The following is a 24151-nucleotide window of genomic DNA, read 5'->3' on the forward strand; positions in this document are numbered from 1 at the left end:
CTGATGAGGTCTTTACTAATTATATACTGAATCGATCTTCTGTATATAAAGATAATTGGAAATGAGAAAATAAAAACCTGGTGTTAAATTGGAAATGGCATAGAAAATTAATTAATTTTTTAAAAAAATATTATGTAGGATCTCTGTCTTTAATGTGCTGTACACTCTTATTTAATGCTATAACTAGTACTCCAACAGTATTTTTTTTTTTCACTTTGTGTTGCTATATGGGGGCAAACTGTTGAAATCGTTACCTAATATATACTAAACTGATCTTTTGTATATAAAGAGAATTGAAAATGAATCATGATGTGATAGGAAGGGGAGAGGGAGCGGGAAAGGGGAGGGTTGCATGTGGGAGGGAAGTTATGGAGGGGGAAGCCATTGTAATCCATAAGCTGTACTTTGGAAATTTATATTCATTAAATAAAAGTTTAATTAAAAAAAAAAGAAAAAAAGGTGTTTTTTTTTTCATTAAATTTGAAAGGAGGAGAGAATGAGAGAGAGAGAAAGAGAAAGAGAACAAGAGAGAGAGAGGCAGAGAAATTTTCCATCCTCTGGTTCACTGCCCCAAAAACACATAACAACTGAGGCTGGGCCAGGCTGAAACTGAAAGGACCAATATCAATCCATGTCCCCCATGTGTCTGGCAGGGACAGCACTACTTGAAATATTACCTGCTGCCTCCCATTAGCAGGTAGCTGAAACTGGAAGTGGGGTGAGAATTCAAATCCAGACCTTCCAGTACCACATACAGGTGTTCCAAGGGGCATCTTAACTATACCAAAGCCCACCTGAGGGGGAAAAATGATTTCCAAGCAAAAGGCAAAATGTTTCTATTTTGTTATCCACTATGATTCCATGGAGTATTTTCTCACTCAATGCTTGTCCTTAAAAAATAGTATTTATTACTTTCAGATCTAAATCTCAGATTTTTTTCATAAACACAATGTAGGTAATTGTATGAGAACCTTAATTGGTGTGCATAAAATAAATAGAATCCTTATATGTCTGTAGGATGTTCTTATTCATTCAAATGTTGAAAAAATTACACAACTTCACACATGTACAAAAACACTGGCATTTGTTCCTACATTTTTACTAAGTAGGCCATTGAGGTTAGTTTTACACACATTTTACCACAACAGTATGGCCCACAAATATGTCATGCTTCCTCTAGTAACTCTCTCAATTCATTCCTATGCCATGAGAGAAGAGAGTAGTAGACAGACTAAATATATACACACATAAGCAAGAACTTATTTATCATTCCTGTTTCAGAAATACACCCAATGTTCCTAAAATATTTCTAGCAAACCGCTGGGTTTTTGCTGCATGACAATTTAACTTCTAGTTTTCTTGAAGTTTTTACTCAGTGGATCTTTGGGAAAATGCACACGAGATGGTTTATTCACTTTGGAAATTATTCCAGAATGAAGAGTGGCCTCCAAAATGAAACTTGTTCTAGTTGCACATAATATTTTCCCCAGAAGTGCCTATAAAGTCTACTAAAATAAGAAAGTGCTCATTATTTTTGATAAACAGTAAAGAGTGGAAATTCATATTTCATTTTAGTACCAGAAGTGTGGAGTTGAGATACAGTAGCGTTCTTTTTCTGTGTGGCACAATGGCCTATTATTTTACGAATTACTATTTACTTTGTGTCTGTAGCTTAACTGTGAGTAAATTCCACCTTTCTTCTCTTGCTTGCTAAGTGGGGGAAAAAAATTACCACAAACCCTACAAGTGTCAAAGCTGCCTTAAAATATTGGAATTTAAAGGAGGTATAATACCAATAAGTCTGAAGCGATTAAGAGTTCTGAGTGAGGATATACAGGGCTGTGTTGTGTAGTTTGTGACAGAAATCTTAAATCAGTATGGCAACATGGATGGCGTAACTTTCCTGCAAACTAGAAAAAAACATTGTCAAACCCTTAAGTTGTGGTGATGGCACTTAGTAAGTATTGGTCTAATAAAGGGGCAAAGAGTATATGAGTTTCTCCAATTCTGATTTTTTTTTTCTCTTTAGAACTTTGAAGTTTTTAAAGCTTTGTTCTCTTCCTCTCCGCCAGGCCAATAAAAAGAATTATTATTACTACCACATTTGTGTCTCTTGGATTTTATTTTTGGCTAATGCAAGCACTTTTACAACATGATCTTGGTTGAAGGAGCAATTAGAATTAAGGAGCCTTATCCAACAATTACAGCACTTACTGCAATTATAATAGTAACTGAATAAGTTGACGACTTACTGAGTTACCCCAACGCTACATTTTTATTTTGCTTTTAAAGTTATCAAAAGCTTGATGCTGGCGGTTTGTAATGACTTGGTGGTAGCCAGATTTGAAGTCTGAAGCCTTGTCTGCCACACTGTTAGCCATCAAAGGAGGCCTGTCCCACCAAGCTCTCTATTTTCACAACAGGATATCTGGTTTCTTTTATGAGGATACAGCTATGTTAATTTGGTTTAGTGGTTTGTTGGAGGTAAGCAGGCTCTTCACAGCACAAACACCAAAATCCCCTTAAAGCAGTTCCTTGTTAATAGCCGGGGTCTGATTGGCAGATTTGCATTGTAAAGTGTGATTTGGTTGGATAAATATGTTTAGTCTAGTAAGCACTTTAGTGATTGAGTGTCTGTTAATGGATAAAGGTGGATTATGGCGAAACCTCTACAGGCTGTCACTGGGCACTTAGCATTGTGAGATGTCAAGGGGAATGGAAAACAAACTGGCACTACAGAACAGCTGAAGGGCTATAAAATGTTTAAAATATTCGGTGCTAATGTTGAGGTTTTCACATTTCAAATATTAATTTCAATAGAGGAGAAAGACCAGCAAATTAGATGGCAAGGCTGTGGTACCCCAGCAGTGACAAAATAAGGATGTCCTGATATACATTAGAGCTAGCATCTGTTCACTGGGTTTAGAGAGCCAGAGAAATGACGCGTAGGAAGTTCAGGATGGTTCACTGATATCCAAGAATGAATCCAACTCTCGCTGAAATTCTTGCCTTTGAATAACCTGCAAGCAGAACAGAAATCAAAGATAAACAAAGACTTGTCTGGACAATATTTATGCATATCCCACAAAGCACTTCACATTTTGTGGAAAACAATACACTGTTATTAGAAGTACAGATACTAATTTCCTACCTTCCTCCATCTCCCAGCATCTGGAATTGAAGACTTTTCCATTTCTTTTGAAAGAGGGTACTGGGACTCTTCATGAAAGCCACCAGAAAATGTCACATTTTTCTTCTTTTCAGGTGAACATGCAGAGGTATTTTTATGAGGTGAAAATATCAACTTACTTCAAGGATCTAAATGGTATTTTAACATCCCAGGCACTGTGAGAGGGATGCTGGAATGTCTGTTCCTTATGAGTCATGAAATGCTTAAGACTTCAGGAACTATTATATTTTTTGAGGATTGGCCTTTTGAGTAAAGCTAAACATATTTCAAAGATCTTCCTTCAAGACATTTCCCAAGACTGCTTATGGTCCACAGATATAAAGCATCTAGGTACCAGGCATTTATCAGAACAAATAGCTCAAGTCTTCCTGATTCCCTTTCTACTCTTGAGCCACTGGTTTCCCCTAGATGAAGTGACATCAGGAGAAGCAGGAACCTGGAGCAACATTCTTTGCAACTGAGTTAAAGTCAAGATGGGTCTCCAAAGCACAAGCCTCATCAAGAAAACAGAAATTTTCTAGATTTCTTTATCTTTCTGTTGAACAGACCAAGGGGCAGTTCCAATAGCTTTGATCTTAGCATTTCACCTAAAGGATGGTAAAGGCAAACAAGCAGAGGAAGACAGAAGTCATTTGGAGGAGGGTAAAGAACAAATCTCTGAAAGTCTGAGCATTCACGTGACTCAACCTGGCAGACGCTGGGCTACCTAAGTAAACCTTTTCAATGTTTGTGATTTACTAAATTGATCAAATCAGATTAAAACTTCATGTTTTGTTTCATTTTTTAATGTTTCTTTTCATACCACTTTTAAATCAATTTCTTCTTTGACATTTCTAATTCAGTCATCTCCTATATAAATTTATGAATTAGTTCATTCATTTACAAATCCAACTATTATTTATTGAGGATCTACTATGCACAGGATCTTTGGAATGTGGAAGTAAAGAAGTGTTGATGAGGCTCCTGCCCTCATTAATATGCATTTCCTTGAACATTTTTGTGGAAAAACTGTGTTTGCATGGATTCCAAGAATCTTTTGAACCCAAATAAACTTATTTTTAATTCCCTTTTCCATGAACTTTTTGAAATACCCTCATAAGGTATTGGACAGATCACAGTCCCTGTAGGTACCAGTTTTGGATATATATGATATTGGTGGTGATCAATATGACAATGTCAAAAATCAATTCATTGTTAATGGACTAAGATTTCCAAGAAGCATAATTTTCTTTCTTGCTGTTCAATAAACATTTATATTTTAAGTCCTTGTTCCACCGAATGGAGAAAAATTCATAGTTTTACCTAACCCTAAATTACAATTGTTTTAGGGCCTCTCCCTTTTACCCAATTTCTAGAATCATGTTTAAGCCCAAGGCTTCCAGACTGTCAGAGGCAGCATGTACAGAATTTATGGTGCTGGTACTTCATCTTCCCATGCTGAAATCTGAAGAGATGCCTCACTCTCATCTGGCTTCTGGTTTCTAATTGACACATACCACAGCACATTCTGCAAATATCAGCTGTAAGATGTCTGTATACTTCTCTTGGATACATAAAAAACAAGTTCTTCTCACAACCCAGTGGAGTATATAGAAACACATCGTATTCCATTCCTGTATCTAAACAATTCTATGCAGCCTTGCCTACTCTGCTGCCCCTATGTCAAGTTGGCTAGAGAAATTGTCTTGCTGCCACTAATTAGGAAAAACAGAGGTTCCCCTCTGCCCTCAGATCCCTTGAATCCATACTGGATTTTATCCAATGATCCCGCACAACTGAATACTTCCTAACCTCGGCTTTCTCGCTTACATTCTAAATTTGTCTTTTTTAATTTTAAGGAAAAATTTACTTGGTCAGAGTAAAATTATGATTGATTAATCACATAGATTACAAAGAAATACAGAGTGACAAAATTATCAGTGAAACATATATCAATTAATATGCCAATATATTGTTCAATGACAAACTAAAGGTGATATTCACATTAGCTATCATTTGCATGTGACTTTACTAGAGGATGACTTCAACGTAAGATTTCAATACTGACATTAACCTCCTACAGTTTAAACTAGGTATGGGGATGTCCACAAATTCTCCAGTCCCACTCTTCTTAGCCATATCAGCCTGGTCCAGCTAAATGTTGACTCCTGCTTTTATTTCCTTAGGCTATTACCAGGAACCCAAAGCCCACCAAATAGGCTTTGAATGGTATTTTGCTTACCTTTGATCCTGAGATCACCACCAAAGTAGGCGATTTAGAAAAGAAACGTGCAGAGAATAAATGTGCAATAAAATAAAATAGTACTCATGTAAAAGGAGCAAAATTCTAGATTTGGAAAGAATCAAATAATAACCTTGGCTTTGCAAGTTTATAGCTGTGTTCATTTCCTAATAATGCTTTAAAAATTACACAAATTTAGTTGGTTAAAATATTCACCCATTGTTTCCGTTTTGCAGATTAGTGGTATGGACATAATATGACTGAGTTCCCTGCTCAAGTCATTCAAGGATCAAATCAAGGGATCAGCTGCAGTTAGGTGCTCATCTGGAGATCAAGATCTTCTTACAGGCTCATTCAAGTTGTTGCCCCATTTTCTTCTCCTAGTGGCTGATTTCACTAAAGTCCTCCTTTTCTTGCTAGCTGTTGGTTGCATCTGGAGGTCACCCTCAGACTCTTGCGTGTAACCTCTCCACAGATCCTCTCACACTCACACAGTCCCAGCTCCTTCCTTCTGGAAGGCAGTCCCTTTTAAGGGCTTGTCTGAATATAAAGCTCCATGTGAGATAACTTCCTTTATGAATGACTTAAAGTCAACTTGTTAGAGATCTTAATATATCTGTGACATCCCTTCTGCCTTACAAATTACCATCACTGGGAGTAAGTTGTAATCACAAGTCTTCCTCAGTTGGAAGGAAGGGTATTACACACGGTGTATGTATGACAACAGTTTTATAAGCATGGGCAAAACTTTTTCTGTTTTTCCACTTATAAAATGAGGATAAGAATAGTACCCACATCAGAAATTATAGCAAGTGTTAAATGTATATTACCCAGTTCAGTGTACTTGGGTCAGATAAGCAAAATAAATAATTGTTATTACTATTTTTAATTTATGATAAAAATTAATTGACTCTGCCAAGAAAAATTGTTGCACAATATACAAATAACAGAAGATCATAATAATAGAGTCTGTGAGAATATCTATAGACTGAGTGGAAGCAGCACATGTCTTTATGTCCTTTCATGATCTTTGGGGAATGAAGGTAGAAGGCAGGTAAGTCTGATAGTGTAAATGACCACCCTCAAAGTTCAAGTACTCTAGAAATTGGGACGATTGTCTTTAGACCAAACCTCAATCTTCTTTCCCTTTGAATTGGCAGTATTGGGACTCTTTTCTGAAGGGCCATATTCCTGATGTTCTCTGGACTTCATAAGCACCAGGTTTATTTGTTGGCATTCCCTCTCTAAGAGGTTCTCCAAGACTCTCCTGCAAATGCAGTGAAACATAATGAAAGAAACGAATGTTTTTCAGGGTTTACTGAATAAAGCACACCCACAAGGTATCAATTCAGACCCAAGGACAAAGAGGAAATCTGGTTTCGGAGAATTAATCAGATATCCAAGGACGTCCATGTAATCCTATGAGAGAATTAATCAGAGAATGCGGTTATAACTACAACCTCTCACATGGCCTAAGAAAAGTACAGAGGTAGCTTAACTATGTATACACAATAAAGCCATGACTTTAGCATTTGGGAAAGAAGAGGATGGCTCCTTTATCTGCAGATTTCTGTTCTAGTCTCACTACTAGAGTTCATTTGATTGACCTTTAGTGGTCAAAGAAGAGGACTTGTTTTACCATAAAAAGATTTTTAAAAATACAATATTTTTAAATCCCTTAAATATGCACTAACTCAGAAAACTGAAATAGTAACTGCAAAGTAAAAACAATGCATTTCATTCTCTTATTCTCAAGGGGGACAAAAGTAACCACTTTAACGTCTCTGTAAACAATGTGACTAAAGCTTCTTCCTCAAGTCAAGGGGGTTATTGTGTCAAGTTGTCCTAGCAAAGAGATTTTGACAATGAACACATGTGAACAGAAAGCTAATAAAGTACAGGGTCAAAAGCAATCAAAGAAATCAAAGGTATTTGAGATTATATTTTTATACTGTTTTTATAAATTCTAATCATATAGAATAAACAAGGTGATTTTGAAATACAGTCAGTTCTCTGTTTCCATGTATTATAAATCTGTGGATTCAATCAATTATGAATTTCAAAATATTTAGGAAAAAATTATGTCTCTACTGACCTTACACACACTTTTTTCCTTGGTGTTATTCCCTAAACAATACAGTATAACAACATTATACATTGTATTAGGTATTATAAAAATCTAGAAATCATTTAAAGTATATGCAAAAGCAAAACTACGTTATATAAAAATCTTGAGCCCTGTAGCTTTTTTGTTTCTATATCTGCAGGTGATCCTGGAACCAACCTTCACTGACACTGAGGAATGATTGTACTCTCATTTGATATTATTTTAAAAATTGAATTTTTAAGTGTAGGCAATAATATAAATTTGAATTTTTTAAAAAAGACTGTATTTATTTGCTTGTTTGTTTGAAGTCAGAATTTATATGGAGAGAGAAAGGGGAAGCAGAAAGAAAGAGAAAGAGGTCTTCCATCCACTGGTTCACTCCCCAGTTGGCCGCAATGGCCAGATCTGCGCCGATCCGAAGCCAAGAGCCAGGAGCTTCTTCCGGGTCTACCACGTGGATGCAGGGGCGGCCCAGGGACTTGGATAATGTTCTACTGCTTTCTCAGACCATAGCAGAGAGCTGGATCGAGCTCAAAGGTGGAACAGCTGGAATTCTAACGGGTGCCCATATGGGATGCTGGCACTGCAGGCAGCAGCTCTACCTGCTTTGCCACAGTGCCAGCCCCTCACACAAATTCATAAGAAAATATCTGATACACAGCTACTGGCACCCATAGCTTCTCAGGTGAACTGGATCAAATTAAATCTCCAAATACTAAATTATAAATTAATAAAATGAAGATACTATGGTTTCATAAAGCCAGTATCAAATTATTGGAGAATTTTCTGAGATCTTTGCATATAAAGTAAATAAATAATTAAACTGTTACTCAAAGTACTATAAAACAAATGCTTATAACATACATGCCTATTTTTACTAGTCCTAGATACAAACTAAAAGGGCTTTGCCTTTTAGAAATCTTAAAAGTGACAAAACAATCTGAGACTATACTTTACAAATCTAGCTAAAGAAGCTAATTGATGATGACTCTAGAGACACAATTCTCTGGGTGAAAAATTGGCAACTCAATTATTATACATCAGTTTTTAGACCTGTGTTTCTCCAAATATCTAAAAACTAGAAATCATGTGATGTCATACAAATATATAGTTTTTCATGGCTTAAGCTTACATAAAGTTGTATACAACTTATAAATAAGCCTCTAAAGGTGCTATAACACCTTAAAAATGCTTAAAAACAAGCATTTGAGACCCATTTGAAAAAAATGTTGACATGTATATGCTCATACGTCAGTAAAGAAGTTTGGGAATAAATCATCTTACAACAAGAATTTAGCTTCATCCTTTATAAGCTTCCAAGTATCTTCAGTCACTGAAGTAGTTGCAGATCTTAAATTCAATAATTTCTCTACTAAAGAGATAGACAAAGATCTGCAATTGAAACAACGGGAAAGAACCCTGTAACCAGAGCTGATTCTGTGTTTTTCTCCATCTCTCCATACTTTATTTACCACCAAATCATAAAAAGTATCTGAAACTTGAAAAACACTGATTATGATATACTTAAAACTTGAGATGTTATAAAATAATACATATGAGTTGATTTTTATAGATTTCTATGTGGAACATATACATATTTGTCATGATTTTAACTTACTAGATTTAGAGCATTGCACGTAAGAATGTTCCCTCATCACAACTGTATTTAAATAATCCTATTTTCTCTTAAAACTTCATCTTCAAAAAGAGAAAATATGCATATTTTACTACTGGAGACATTTTATGCCCCCAAAGAATTGGCCAAATGTAAAAAGCATGGTTATAGTCACATCTGTGGAAAAAAACACATTGGAATTAGATCTTTGTGAAAAAAAGAAAAGTTTGAAATCAGATAGGTAGGTGCTTTGTTCATCGCCCAAGTCCTTTCTAAAGGGAACTCAAAACACAAAGCCCTGTCTACATATCTAGAGGAAGCAGCTGCAAGAGTGATATGGGTCCTATTCTTATAAACAAAGAGCACCAACAAATCTGTTTGAGCATGAATATTAGATTTGCTGAGTTCTACTGACATCACCATGGGAGATAAACATATTATGAAGAGTGGGGCAGCTTATTGTTGGAGAGGTCACCAGAAGAGATAACTGAGCAACAGTTAAGTGACCACATACCTGATGCTCATCGTGACAATCATGTGTGACTGATGGACACAACTTAGTGAAGTGGCATTGTCAACATCACTAGTCTAGAACAAGTGGATCGGAATGAACTCTGAACTTTTACATCCTTAATAGTAGAGGACCAGCAGCTGCCAGCATCTGGAAACTGTGAACATTCTCTACAGCTGTATTATCATAAACAAACTAGAAAAGAAAAACTTACACAATCTACTGTTCCCTTTATATTCTTGCCCTTTCTGTGGCCTCATTAAGTTGTAATCTCACATCTAATTATAGTTTATCAATTTATTATTCTGCAACCTGAGAATTAAATTGAAAGCATATTGAAATAAAAAGTAAATATCTAACAGTTGTTCTTTTCTCTTGTTTTGCATTAGCAAGTGCACGATGACCAGAAGCTGAGTTGTATGGGCTGGTCAGCCTGTAGGGTGTGTTTTTGGCAGTGAATGGAGGTACAGAGGGCAACACATTGAGACTGTAGAATATGATTTACCAGCTCTGCAACTCCAGGGTCTACATTTTCATAAATATAAGTGACAAATAAATCAATAAATCACTTTTTGGTTCACCATAATGCATAATGTTTATTGGAAGCCAGTTCTAATAAATATGAGTTGCCCTTTTTAGCCAAAGCATAAGAAACAGAGATGACAGGAATTACAAACAAAAATGAAAAATAGAGAATAAGCCCCTTGGCAGCAATGAAATATTTTCTTTCCAGTCTAAGCTTAGACCACTGATTTCTGTGAACACTTGTTTCAAAATATCATTTAGCTTTCATTTTGACCTGAACAGTTTTCAGAGGGAGGCAATCTAGGTAAGGCTTGGCCAATGGAAGTCTCTACTAATTTTTTTCAGATTCCAAATGCATAAGATTCAGTGAAATTTGGTAAAATGGCAGTAGTATGTATTAAAACAGTCACAATGCTTTAGTTTTTGAAATGCCACAATGTCACCATTATTTTTTCAAGAAAATGATCTACAGTTAAAAGGGGGGGGGGGAGAATTAACACTTGTACTAAATGGGAGTACATGAGAAATTGTTCACTGAAAAAAAAATGGAAAGGTGTAAGATAAGATTAACGTTGAAAGTAATTGGTGATTTGTCTTTAAAAGTTAATGTACATAATTTGGCCTTTGTTTCACACATATTTCCAGAAAGAGAGATTCTCTGCTTATTATTTATTATTGCTATTTGTTATTTATTTATTGCTTATTATTATTTTGGTTCATTTTTATGCACTTTATGATTTATCTTCTGTGTTCTAAAAGTGAAACTAAGATGTGTTACAATGTTATTATAAGGCTCTATAAGAACTCATTCAGCAGCTGGAAGCAATTGATACAGGGTAGCATTTGGCTTGAACAACACTTTTAAAACTCAAGTTGAGTCTTAATTGAAATACTATACATTTCACATTGGATATATGATCCAGTTCTAATCTTTCTGCTTCCTTTTAGAAAGCAAAAGAACTGAAGTCTTATGTTATTTATGAAATTGTTTATTGAGTGGCAATATTCTCTGAAAAATACCTGCTATCTACATAATAAAATACATGACTGATAGGCGTGTCTTATGAAAAAATAATTTCATAAATATTTTAAGCAGCAAAAATTAACCATAATCTGGGCTATTTATAAAAATATTTTATCATTTGCTCTACTTATTATTTTCTGTAACTGCTTCTAATGTTTTTATACTTAAGAGGTTTGTCTTTGATTATCTATTTGTGATACAACTTCCTATTCAAACGAGTTAAAATTATTATTTTAAAATAATTTTAAATATAACAGAAAATAATTAATGAACAGTAATTAATTATTGACCGTAAGGGCTACTTCTCAGTAAAGTGTTAGACTACTGTTCTAGCTCCTTTTGTTCTGTATGCACAATGACTATATGAGATATTGTTATTAATATATGTGCATTTATCAGATGAAGCAAAAGAAGCAGAGAGGTAAAGTAACTTGTTCAAGCCATCATGCTAGTGACAGTGAAAGAGCTCCACCGCGTTTCTCTGACTTTAATATGCTATGTGTTCTTTAATGTAAATAGGCCAATCAAATATTTAAAATTGAATTGCAGGCCAGCGCTGTGGCTCAACAGGCTAATCCTCCGTGAAGCGGCGCCGGCACACCAGGTTCTAGTCCCGGTTGGGGCACCGGATTCTGTCCTGCTTGCCCCTCTTCCAGGCCAGCTCTCTGCTGTGGCCCGGGAGTGCAGTGGAGGATGGCCCAAGTGCTTGGGCCCTGCACCCCATGGGAGACTAGGATAAGCACCTGGCTCCTGCCTTCGGATCAGCGCGGTGCGCCGGCAGCAGCGCACCGGCTGCAGTGGGCATTGGAGGGTGAACCAATGGCAAAAAGGAAGACCTTTCTCTCTGTCTCTCTCTCTCACAGTGTCCACTCTTTGTAAAAAAATAAAAAATTTAAAAATTTTAAAAAATTGAATTGTATATCAAATGCAAACTATTTCCCCACATTTATCAGTTCATAAATTGAAATTTCATTTCTCATGTTGAATTCTTCAGTACTCTTTAGTTACCTAGTAACTGAAACTCAATTTTGAGAGAGAATTGAAATAGAAAGAATATTTGATTCCTGTAACTGCAAAACCACTTTGCATGGCCAGATCTGGAAGTTCCAATAATGAGATAAGCCTGCAGTCTCCTACTCTCCCATCCAAATCCACTTTCACCTTTGCTGCTTTCATCCTCAAGCAAGCTATGTGTCCACGGAAGAAGTCTACAGGTAAATTGCTTTGGCAGGAGTGATTTAAAAGAAAAAAAATAATTTCTCTTTAGCTCAGGTAAAGTTTCCATAAAGTAATCCTCCTTGACTCTACTGGGTAATACACCAATGGCTGAACCACCATTGTGGCCAGACATTTTGGTTGTCCAGCCCTGAGTGTAGCATTAGTCCTTTCGGGAGCAGAAATAATTGAGTAATTTTACAAAGGCAAACCAGGATATTGCTACAAAGAGGAGGAAGGGAAACTGCAGGCCAGAAAAGAATCTTCAGAGCTCCCAGACACGAGTTGTCATGGAATGATTTTTAGCTCATTAGATAATTCACCTCAGTGTAAATACAGGGGTAACGTGGCACTGAGTCAGGTAGAGTTCAGTTGAGAGAAGAAAATCTACTCTCGCTGGTTTAAGCAGAAAGGGATTTATTCCAGTTTTAAGAAACACATATTTCTCAAAGCAAACAAAGAGAGAGAGTTTCCTTCAAGGTCATAGGAAATATGCTAAGAGAAGGTTAATCTTTTTAGTGTAAAAGGCTTGGGTTTTGTGTAAATATTCCACACTGAGTTTGGAATACTGCATTTCCTCTTTCTCCACCTCCAAGGGTGACCAACAGGACCCATTTCCCTGGGACTTTCTCAGTTTTAAAACCAAAATTCTCACATACCAGCACTCTTCATTTCCCAGCACAATCCTAACCCTTCGGTCATCTACCTTGTCCCAGTGACACCACACAAAATCTAATGGCTTTAATCAAAAGCTGAAGCCAAGCAAAGCCAATGGACACAGGAGAGATAGGTAAAGAAATTAAACCATTTACAAAATTCTCATTAATGAAGAAGGGAATGAAGAGACAGAGGGTCCAAAATTTCCCTATGGAGCACATCACATCACAGATTGCCACACAGCATTTCGAGGGACCCCAGGTTTGCTGTGGAGTCACAATCCTGTGAACAAGGAGCCACTCCCAAATAATCACGACCCACAAGATCTGTGTGGTTTGGAAGCCCAAACAGAAAACAAAGATTGGCTTCATTGTAACTTTAGACCCTGGGCATGTGATTGCCAGGCTGATGGTGATGCTGATGATAACCTTATATCCCTGTCTCTTTAGGATTAAGGGAGAAGCACTGGAAACACCTATCTACATTTGCACAATTAGAATCATCTCAGATGTCAACTGTCAAACCCTCTTTCTTTAGGATATAATTGAAATCCTTACTAAGTCTCTGGCTCCCCAGCCTCCAGTTCCCCCCACTTGAGCTTTCCAAGCAACAGAACTCTGATTCCCTCTCCCCATCCCTGGAATAAGGGAGATTTCTCTTATCCTGACAGCCCAGAAAAGAACAGAAGTGATGGCTCATTTTAAAAAATTATGTATTTGAAATTCAGAGATACAGAGAGAGTGAGTCAGTAAGAGAGAGAGAGAGAGATCCTCCATCTGTTGCCAAATGCCTACAATAGTTAGGACTGGGCCAGGCTGAAGCCAGAAGCCAAAAGCTTCATCCGGGTCTCTCAAGTACTTGGGCCATCCTCCACTGCTTTCCCAAGTGCATTAGCAGGGAGCTGGATCAGAAGCGGAACAGCCAGGACTCAAACAAGTTCCCAGATGGGATGCTGGTGCTTCAGATGATGGCTTTACCTGCTACGCCACAGTGCCAGCCCCAGAGAGTGTTCAATTCTTCCTCGCTTGCATCTAATTTTATATACATATCCCCCAGGGAAAAGGCAGAGGTACTTAATTAGAATAATTCATCTTGAGATAATCTTTCTATGCTGCCTGTTGGAAACATGAGCAAAGTGTTAATGCTCCTATCCCTCCCCACCCAGAGTTTTACTCTTTGCTCTCTCCTTGAATCTGTCACCTCTGAATGTGCCTTTCGTTAACTGCTAACCACCATGGTTTACTACAACATGCACACAAAATCATCTCTCACCCACATGTCTTAATTATCTTATGCTCCTCAGGTGGCCAAACCCTCCAGCATGCACAGCTTCTACCTGCATGCCACTCCCACAGCTGATGTTTAGCCAGTAAGTACCAGCATGATAAAAATGGTTGCTCAAGGTTGATCATTAGCATACTGTTACTAATAGCCACCACCCAAAACCCTCTGAATGCCATTCTGGCTTCCCTACACCCCCATCCAGGCCCCTCCAAGACTACCCCACAATCCAGCAACTAAAGATCAGTAGCTTGGTGTTGCAATGGATTCATTTCTGGGAGGAGGAGAGTGAGGGGGCAAGAGGCACGGAGTCACCACACAGACCCCGGGAGTCGGATGAAAGTAGGCCTGAGGCAAGCAGCCTGCAGACTCATGTATTTCAGTTGGTACAGCAGCTTATACAGCCAAGGCAGCCAATCCGGTCAAGGGGTGGTCTATGCCCTAACCAATCACACCCTGTTGCCAGGCAGTTTCTGAAGCCATCCAGTCACAGCTTGTTGCCAGGCAGACTCCGCTGTCATGTGGTTTCCAAAACCATCCAATCACAGCCTGTTGCCAGGCAGACTCAGTTGCCAGAGGCCATCTTGGCATGGCCTTCTCATTCCACTACAGCTTGGCACAGCAGAAGGCCTCTGGGACCCCAGTCTAGCTCTTTGAAGCTTCTATTGTTGGAGGGAGGGGGCTAGCAAACATTTTGAATCTCACCCTGCCAAATATTTGTTTCTTCATTCTCAAATAGCTGTATTCATTTTTTTTTTTCAAAAGTGCCATTTGAAAAAAGGTACTTTTTTACCTTGTAGCAAGATGCCAAGCCTATTTGAAGTCTTAGTCAATGAAGCAAAACTTCGTTTAGAAAAGAGGAGCAGTAGGCTTCTGATTGGTATAGCTCTGGCCATGGCTGCCATTTAGGGGTGAACCAACGGAAGGAAGACCTTTCTCTCTGTCTCTCTGTCTAACTCTATCTGTCAAAAAGTAAATAAAATAAATAAATAATGAAAAGAGGAGCAGTAGTATACTCATTCAATGGCATCCAGTATGTGACAACCAGCTCCACTCACTGCTGTTGGACTCACGGTATGTCTAACAACTGCACCCAAACATAAAATATTCTAATCAGGCATTCCTTTTGGTAACTTTTAAATATATTTTTCTCAAATCAGATTGTAACCTTGGGATGAAGGAATTAATTCACATTCATTTAGAACTTTAGAATGTTTTAAAAACCTTTATATACATATTTTTGTCTATTTATTCATGTCATAGACATATGCCAGATTTCTTTTTGATTCTCCTTGTCACACAGGGCACAAATGATCCTGCTCATTTCATGTCCAAGGAAACTAAGGCTCAGGAAGGTGAATTGTTTCCTCAAAGACATGTAATCATTGACAGAACCAAGTCATGAATCTAATTCTCCTGGCTCCCTGTCGTGGGACTGTCTGAAGTTACTTAGCATTCAATATAATGAGTTTTTTTTATGTACAGAAAATCATCCTGATTTGGTCAATGATAAAGCTCAAGCTGCTTTTTTTGCTGGGCAGATGAAGAAAAGATACAGGTGTAAACTTTCTGCATCAGAGCCACTACACTTTTGCCCTTAAATCTTTATTTCCTATTATGGAAAAGATCATAGTAGACTGCATTTTTTTCCTTTGAGAGAAGCAAAATAAACTTTTTAACACTCACCTTTAGCTCTTTCTATACATTCTGTACATTCCATATGCTGATTTCGGAAGAGCTTATGTTAACCTAAAGGTTACATATTTTTAAAGTTACTTGCTTATTTTGTTTAAATTTTGATCTAATTTTATCCTGAGTGTACCATATTTAGATCAGAAAATTTAACTGTTTATATTAGTACTATGTCTTTATCTTGCTGACATTTTCTTCCAATGTGGTTTTTATAGAAGACATCTCATAAAAAATTCTCCAGTTAGGAAAATCTAAGTCCTGTGTCTTACTCAATGTGCTCTTCAGCTTAAAGCTTTAGCAACTTGCTTTTGACAGTAACAGCTTTTTAAAATGTAACAAAGCAATACAAAAGAACTTTTTACCAAAGTTCTAAAATTATGTTACTCAAATATTTCCCCCCATAATCTTAAAGACTCTTGACAAGACATTTGAAAAAGTTTCTAACTTTAATATCTGGTGCTGATTCAGAATCCTTAAAAATACATGAAGTTATTTGGCCTGAACATTTTTACCAAACAACATCAGAATCTAAATAGGATTTTTAAGTCTAGTTCTGAATTTCTTTATTTGATTAAAGTACTAACCACATCCATAAATGTCAGTGAAAACCACTTGATAATAGTTTATAAAATATTCTCATGTCAAATACCATATTAAAGCAGTCCTTAAAATAATAGTAAACACTGACTTATTTAATGTTGGATTTTTATGTCCCATTTTAAGAATTTAACTGTAAGAGAGAAAAATAATTTAAATAGAAATGGAAATAACTTTTAACAGTCATACCACTAAATGATAAAAAAATTAATAGTCTTATTCCTGTACTATTACTCTTCAAAATGGCAAAGCAGCAAGTATAACAGTGTAACGACCACTAGGAACCCCCACTCTACTTATTGTGAGGGGTATTCAATAGGATAAGGGTGAGAGAGTACAGGAAAAAAAAAAACTCATGAATAGTATAGGCATGAGCCCATTGCCACATCATTTGCCATAAAATGAGTCCCCCTGCTCCAAAATAAGAATGGTGGTTAACATAGAAAGTCTAGTGTACTTAAAGAAGAACTATAGGCTAGGAAGTCAAATCAACATGCAAACTAGGAGAGTGTTCAAATGATAATAGTTCATTGCCTGTTCCATGATGAAAGATGGCCAAAGTTATCTACTTCCAACATAAGTAGCAAGCTGTCCCTGTGGGGACAGGGTCCATAATGAGGATTTAGTGTAGGACTTACCATATCCCCAAAAGTCTATCAATAAATGTATCTTAAGGTGGTTTTAATAGGATTTTAGAATGACTTTAATAGAATCACCAGATTAAAGACCTAAAATCGGCAATAATCTTATCATACTTGTTAAAGGGAAGCCCATGTTCTTGAAATCACAAGATATTTCATTCCCACCATTTTGTTTGTGAGCCCAAGTCAGCTGTGGAATTGTTGGACAGACACCGACACTGAGTTGTCCTATCCACCCAATTATCAAGAGCCTCTTCTAGAATGGAGGATGTTCACATACCTCACCATTCTAAGCCTATTCACAAACCATTCTCAAATCTATAGCATACAGTCTTCCAACAAAGCATATCTTGCCAAGCTGCTTGCCAATACTCATTAATTCCTGGGTAGCTTTATACCTATGGCTCAGTCTCTTTCCAAGCAGAGTGAATGGCCAGATTCATGACTTGTTATTTCCTTATTGGAATTACATTCCTATCCCCACTGTCATTCTGAGGCACCTCTGAGGAGCAATCTGATGCTGGAGCAGTCCAATTCCAGGTCATGCCAGCATGTTGTACAAAACTACCTATAAGACTCACTTGAATTTCCCTTCAGATGATGAAAGAGAACACCCCATGAGACTGGGTGTATGTTGAGGATAGAAATTGCAGAAATAGGGGCAGGCATTTTGGCACAGAGTTATACCATTGTTTGGGATGATGCCGCAATCCCACATTGGTGTGCCAGTTGGAGTCCCAGATACTCCATTTCCAATCCAGTTTCAGGATAACTCATCTTGGGAGGCAGTAAGTTCAAGTGCTTAGGCCTTTGCCACCACATGAAGACCTGGATGAAGTTCCAGGCTTCTGGCTTCAACCTTCAACCTTGGCCATTATGGCCATTTGGGAAGTAAACCAGCAGTTAGATCTCTCTCTCTCTCTCTCTTTCTCTCTCTCTGCCTTTAAAGTAGATGAAAACAAATAAGCATTTCATAAAAAAGAATACCCCAAGATAATCAGAGCCACCTACTAAAACATTTTGTACCTTCAGTAACTTCTTAAGCTCTGTGTCTTACATACGTCTGTCCTTTGATGATGAATACTTCTAATTAAACTCAACTTTATGACGGTTTTAGATCAAATGAACAGTTCAGGCCAAACGTTCACTTGGTGTAACTTAGCCAGGTATTCAGTGACCACCAAGGACTAGTAGCAGGCTAGAAGCAGAACTTGATTCTCAAAAAGGATTTGTCTTCTAAACCCCAAATATCTTTTATTGAAGATTATCAGGAGATCCATACATTTTGTTTGTCACAGACATTTTGATGCCACTGGATATTCCTATTCATAAAATCCAAGTAGATGAGTAAATTGTACCTTAGCTTGGGCCAGCTGCAAAGCCTTCTCTTGCTATGGGTCATGTACACAACTGACAGCTTCGTGGTAAATCTATAAACAGGTCAACCTAGTACAATCAAATGTGGTTTATGTTGCCATCAGAAGTCCCTTTATATGGGATGATGTTTCATACATCTTAGTTAACAAACTTCATTGGTAAGTATATATGTGTATGTACATTAATGTATGTGAATGCTGTTTCCTAATCAAGTAAGTATAAGGCAATCTATATAATAATTTCTTCTGAGTCAGTAAAAGATATTTTGGTTTAGTTAAAGGCAAAATCCCACTACATACTGAGTTCCACTTTAAAATATTAACTATATCAGCAATATGTTTTGTAAATTCTTTGATCATTTCTATTTATTATTCTTCCAATTTTATCATTAGGTATTGTTTTAAGGATGCACCACTGCGTGAAACTAGCAAATGATTAATAAGACGTTTCATTTAGAGGAAATTAAAGAAATAAGCCAGCATGCGAACAATTGGTACCTCATCTGGTCCCAGTTGTGCATGCTGGAGTTATGATGTGAATGTATCATTTCATCTGATTCATATCCCTCATTACTGAAAACTTTAAAAGATGGAAAAAATAAAAACTAATCAGAAAGATTTACATATTAGCAAGTATTCAGGAAAACAATTCTCTACAGCTTATTGATATCACAGATTATTTCATCTATCCTTTTGGGTTGAAGTCATTAGTTCTCTATTAATGAAAAGGAAATGAACAGTTGACTTCTACTCAAATCTTGAATATCTGACAATCCATAACATTAAAGAAGCCTGAAAAAGAAAAAGGCCTCAAGGTCCTACAACCTTATTACAGTTATATTTTTATACATTAGTCCTCCAATCTCTACCCAGATGCAAGCATATTCTTTATATTTCTACATTATTCATGCATTCAACAAACACTTACTGAGAACCTACAATGCTAACACTGCTATACACATAGCACAAGTACAATTTTGTATTTGCTTTTTAAGCTGAAACTGATACCCAGATAGCAGTTACTGTTCAAGCAATTAGGTTCCTGTCACCCAGGTGGGAAGGCTGAATTAGGTTTCCAGCTCCTGAATTTGGCACTGGTCCCGCCCTAGGCACTGTGGGCATTTGGAGAGTAAACCAGTCGGTGGAAGTGCTCTCTTTTTCTTCTTTCTCTATTTTTCTCTCATATTCTCTGACTCTCAAATAAAACAGATTTATTTTTAAAAGTACAATTTCCTGTGATTATTTTAGACTAAGTTACATCATACATATAAAGTGTTGAAGATAGTGCCCACCACAATGTAAGTATTATGTGTACTATTTTTATTCACCTCTATTACCAACCTGTAGAAGTTCTTATTCTCACGATTTCTCTTTAACAAACCTTTTCTTGATATTTCCAATTGCTATAGGCTTTCCTTCCACTGAGCTCCCCAAACTTTGTTCTTGTATTGTTTTTATGCCTTTGACCCTTCATGCCTTGCTTTCAAAATATCTGTGCTTTTCTCTTATCCACCTTGCCAGGTTGCAGACTCCTTGGCAATTTCTTGCTAGCCTTCAACTCCACATTGGTGCCTCACATCCAGTCTTGCACATTAAATAGATATTCAATGAATATTTGCTAAGTTAAAAAAATTGTAGGTTATAACTGCACTCTACCAGGAAAAAAAAAAAAACAGTGACACAGACACTTGACATGTTTTCAGTTAAAATGATTTCGTTGTTGTGGCCAGTGGGTTAAGCTGCCAAGTGCAACACCAGCATTCCATATGAGCACTAGTTTAAGTCCGAACTCTCCACTTATGATCCAACTCTCTGCCAATGGGCCTGAGAAAGCAGCAGAAGATGGCACAAGTTCTTGGACCTTTGCAACCTACTTGGGAGAATCAGATGGAGTTTCAGGTTCCTGGCTTCATCTCGGCCCAGCTATTATGGCTATTTGGGAAGTGAACCAGCAGATGGAAGATCTCTCTCTGTCATCTACTTCTTAAATACATAACATAAATCATTTTAAAAACATTTCAATTTTTGGGGCTGGCGCCGTGGAACACTTGGTTAATCCTCCGCCTGCAGTGCCAGCATCCCATATGGGCCCCAGTTCTAGTCCCGGCTGCTCCTCTTCCAGTCCAGCTCTCTGCTATCGCCCAGGAGGGCAGTGTAGGATGGCCCAAGTGCTTGGGCCCCTGCACCAGCATGGGAGACCAGGAAGAGGCACCTGGCTCTTAGCTTCGGATAGGCGGAGCGCCAGCCATTGAGGCCATTTGGGGAGTGAACCAACAGAGGGAAGACCTTTCTCTCTGTCTCTCACTGTCTGCAACTCTACCTGTCAAATAAATAAATAAAATCTTTAAAATAAATAAATAAATAAAAACATTTCAATTTTCAATTAATTTCAGTCTTCAATTAAAAATGATCTATTCTCTTTGCATATTACTCTCATATCTGAGCTAAAGACAATTTTCCTAAAGTAAGCCTCATCCTACTATTGGATGATTTCAGGCCTTTTCTCCTTTAATTCTATTGACACTTGCTAATTTTTTATTTAAATAGCTTTCTGTTTCTCTTGGAAATGTTTAAGCATAGCCCCTAGACCAGTTACAATATTTTTGTTTCTCTCCAGAAATAACTGTTTCAGTCTGGTTCTCCAAACAAACAACTTTTCCTATTCTGATAATTGACCTACCGATTTATTATAGATATCTTTGAAAATCCTTCTATGCTTTAATTTTTCATAAAGTATTAGAGTTATTATGTTCTGATTGCAGATTGCTCTCCAAATAGAAGTATATGCAATATTCACAATCTCGTGATAAATTTGTGAAATATTTTCAGCTATCTTTTTTATACCTGTGGAAGGAATTAACATGAAAAAATGACTCAGAGCTCTTCCAGCATGACTAGAATCCCAGAACCTTTGTTTCAAATCAACATTTTCAAGACAAATATCATTATAAAATAATTTAGAAATATGAAGCAATCTGATTGGCTCTCAGCCACCAATTTGCAAACTTATCAACATAATTCCTTTCTTATCTCTAAATTGATGACCATGATAATGAGTCAAAAATGAAACTACAGCTCTATTAGTCATAATTATCCTTGATAAATGAATGAATGCTAAAATTATTACACTACCGAGATACACATTAACATGATCAATCATGTAATTACATAGTATAGTAATTCAGAGCCTTTATGTAGTCAATACATAGCATATAGGTACATCATTACAGAGAATTTAATGCAGATTTTGCAAGGACCCACAAAACTCTAAGTTATTACAGAAAATGTTTACTCTTGTATACTTACAATTCACTTGCCTTTTGAATTAAAATAAAATTGTCTCAATTAGAGAAAATAGTAGCAACTTACTATTTCTGTGTTTCCAAAACCGATAAAATGTTTTTATAACTTGTTTCTTGATAAAATGTTTTTATAACTTGTTTTTTGAGTATCTTGGGCTTTAAAAACTTTCTTCTGTCAAATACCTCCATTATAATTAAAAGTGAAATTATACCACTAACAATAACAACACGATTTTTTACTTACTTAATTAATTAATTTAAAAGGAAGAAAAAGGCAGAGAGAGATATCTTCCATTCACTGGTTTACTCTCCAAGTGCTGACAACAGCCAGGTCTAGTCCAGGTCAAAGCCAATAGGTGGTTATTCAGTGTGGGTCTCTCACTTAGTTTGGAAGGGGCCAAACTATTTGAACTATCACCTGCTGCCTTTTTGAGTGTTCGTTAACAATAAGCTGCAATTGGAAGTGGAGCTGATACTCGAACCCAGGCAATCCAAATCTGGGATGCAGATTCCCAAGCAACAACTCAACAGCAAAACACCCACTGTAAATACTAACTTTGAACATTTTTAAATGGCAATTTTTTATTCTGAATCCATTTTACCTACGTTGAAATCGTTTTCTATTCATTTGAAATCATTTTGCCTAATGTGTCAGCCTTCGCTGATCTTCACACAACCTTGTACTACAGTATCCTTTGGTTCATAAAGCTTCTTTAAAAATTCTCCCAGTCACAAGTAAATTCTTGGCCTCACTAAACTATTGCCCCCCACCTTTAAACCTTCCCCTATTCTTTGTCATTCTGGACTGAGACCTGCAGATCCAGTTCATTCTTCCGGATCTACTGACAGGGAATTCTGGAGAGATATGGAAGGAAAAGAACTTGCTCCACTTTGCATCCTGTCTCCCTACTGTTGCTTCAATAGCAACTGTTCACCATAGCGTGGGATTCCAGTTCCCATTCATTTTTCTAGTGAGAAAGCTTTCCTGAAGCCTTTTACCTAGAGATCTAAATTTTAGAATAATCTTTCTGGCAGCAGAAAAAGTCAAATTAGAAACAGTAAGAGCTATTATTATGAGCCTAGTTAGAAATAATGAGACCCGAGTAAAATAGGGTGGAATCCACAGATGTTGAGGAAATGTGACCATCATTACTGGGTGACCATCATTACTGGAATCCACAGATGTTGAGGAAATGTGACCATCATTACCAACAGGAGGTGACTAAGATAACTGTCCAGGTCCCTGGCTTGGGCAACCAGGTAGATGGGGGAGGCATTAACTAAGCTAAGTCATTTGGTCAGGATAGATGGCAAATTTGTGTTAATTTTCAGATGCTGTGGAACTTCCACATATGTTATTTTTTATCTAGAGGTTGGGAGAGATGTAAGACACAAATACAAGTTTTGAAATGATCAGTATAGAGATAGATGGTGAATGAATGCAGAGGAGTGGAAAGCTCAAGAACAGCATGCCTAATGGGAAAGAAGACAGCCATGGACTCAAAGCCACCCTACCTATACTAGACAGTTGTAGGGAAGACTGAATGATATAATATGTCTGAAAATAGATGTTACTTATTATTTTCATATATGTAGTTGAAGTAAATACAGCTTACAGAAAGTGGTTTGTTACTGACATTTTTGTGAGTGTATGCAAATATCAAATAGAGAGTATAAAATTCTCAATACTACTTTACTTCTAGAAATAATGTGGCCCCATTTTGATACTTTTTGAATTTCAGTTCCTACCTGTAGTATAAATAATACTTGTTTCTATCACAAGTGACTTTTTAAACCTACTTGGAAAAATATCACTTGTATTTGATAAATAAGCATATATTACAATTTTTAAAAGGTACAAACAAGGGTCATTCAGGGTTTTTAAACCTACTCCAATTACAGTTCTGATGTTAATTATAAGCTCACAGTGCCTAATGAGTAGTAACTTTTAAAAAATACAATAATAACTTAGATCTTATTTGTCAAACATTGTTTTAATACCCATAAATATTTTATAAGCATATTACCCACAATTAAATATCATTTCACCAATTAAAGTCCAGACTCCTGCAAACATTCATTTTATTTACAGAACAAATTGATAGCTTTGAACATCACCACAATCTCAATGCTCAACCATGATAACCTGTAAAATGGAAAATATATTGGGTACCTCATAGAGATACCAGAAAAATGA

General features: G+C 36.8%; 1 long non-coding RNA gene across 1 annotated transcript in view; it reads right to left on the reverse strand.

The window, feature by feature from the left end:
• Positions 1-2123: 2123 nt before the first annotated feature.
• The window catches only part of LOC133775332 (uncharacterized), a 78766-nt gene continuing 56738 nt past the window's right edge, over positions 2124-24151 (reverse strand). The window contains exon 3 of the long non-coding RNA XR_009868225.1: positions 2124-3020. This is a non-coding gene — a long non-coding RNA (uncharacterized LOC133775332). The remainder of the gene's footprint in view (positions 3021-24151) is intronic.

Source organism: Lepus europaeus, chromosome 16, assembly GCF_033115175.1.
Source record: "Lepus europaeus isolate LE1 chromosome 16, mLepTim1.pri, whole genome shotgun sequence".
In the NCBI taxonomy this organism is placed as follows: Eukaryota; Metazoa; Chordata; class Mammalia; order Lagomorpha; family Leporidae; genus Lepus; species Lepus europaeus.